Genomic DNA, 1582 nt, shown 5'->3' with positions numbered 1-1582 from the left:
ACTGGGACACATCGCCATCGCTTGCCACGGTAATGATGCATGATACCCATACTAACAAATCCAACCTTGCATGAGCTATCGCAGCTAGTAAGCCACTACTGCTCTTACTACCCATCCCACTGTCGCAGAGGTTTTTTTTCCCACGGCACGAGCCATGGCACTTTTTTTCCCTCTGCTCTTCAAATCGCTACCCTCACTCGCGTTTCGTCCACTATCTATCACCTGATGGACCGTGTTAATGCGCAGTCTTACCCAGACGCACGGACAACATCACAGCCCAGCATCCTGTGATCCACTTACTAGATAACTAACATGTTTTACGGAGGTGACAGTAGAACTTTTGGTTTGGTCACCACGTTGGTGCGGGCGTGGAGGGGCCCCATCTCTATAATTTCCTAAAGCCAAACAAGAGAGCGATACAAAAATGGGACATGGAACGATCGCGTGGACCGAACCCCAGGTAAAGTCTGAGCAGTCTCGTATGCTATCATCTACACTATGAGAACAACTGGCACTTATTTTGTCTGTCTCACGCATTGGCCTGATTGGCTAATTAACTCGGAAACAGAGCAACATACAAAATTTGTTTCTTAAAAATTATTTATCATCACAACCTACTCTGCAACACGCTCACAGACTTTTCTGACTGTTTATGACCACCCTTTGTACCGGTACATCATCACATGCTGCTCCAGTTCCGTGCCAAAGTACACCGATCGCAGAAGCTACTATGTGCTGGCGTTCCAGTCTCTTGGTGACCCATGAGCAGATGTTTTTAGTGGTTGAGAGTTCCGCAGAGGATTCTGATCAGGGCACTCAGTGGGGCAGAAGGTACGTATAAATTATACGAGTATTACGTTTGGTTATTTAGCTATGAACTTTGTACTGTTCAGTGTTCTTGTGCGATTTTTGGATGCCACAGTCATTTACAAGGTCCTGAAAACTATTTGAGCGAACAGACAGAAAGCGATGGAGAGTGTACACTTGACAGCAAAAAAGTGGGCCATTGTTGAATTCAAATAACATAACGTGTTGCAGGTCCTGTAAACGCCAAAACCCAGAGGTGTACAGTCGTTTGACTATACACAATGGTTGCTACAGGAGACCACTAGAGAACACTACTATTTGTGGCAGTCAGTCCAGGTATCAACTATTATTGCGACGTAAAAATTATTAGAAAACACGTCATTAGAGATGGGCAACGGCCTTTCCGCAGTGGATACACCGGTTCCCGTCAAATCACCGAAGTTAAGCGCTGTCGGGCGTGGCCGGCACTTGGATGGGTGACCATCCGGGACGTCATGCGCTGTTGCCATTTTTCCTGGTGCACTCAGACTCGTGATGTCATCTGAGGAGCTACTCGACCGAATAGTGGCGGCTCCGGCCAAAGAAAATCGTCATAACGACTAGGAGAGCGGTGTGCTGACCACGCGCACCTCCTATCTTTATCCTCAGCTGAGGAGGACACGGCAGTCGGACGGTCCCGATGGGCCACTTGTGGCCTGAAGACGGAGTGCTTTTTTCATTAGAGATGAGACAGTCCCTAACGCCTGTAAATTAAACTTCACTATCGTATATGGCA

General features: G+C 47.4%; 1 pseudogene; it reads left to right on the top strand.

The window, feature by feature from the left end:
* The first annotated feature begins 1197 nt into the window (after positions 1–1197).
* Positions 1198–1315, top strand: LOC126253929 (5S ribosomal RNA; annotated as a pseudogene).
* The last annotated feature ends 267 nt before the right edge of the window (positions 1316–1582 follow it).

This window comes from Schistocerca nitens, chromosome 4, assembly GCF_023898315.1.
Source record: "Schistocerca nitens isolate TAMUIC-IGC-003100 chromosome 4, iqSchNite1.1, whole genome shotgun sequence".
Classification (NCBI taxonomy): Eukaryota; Metazoa; Arthropoda; class Insecta; order Orthoptera; family Acrididae; genus Schistocerca; species Schistocerca nitens.
This window is presented reverse-complemented; position numbering and strand designations above follow the sequence as displayed.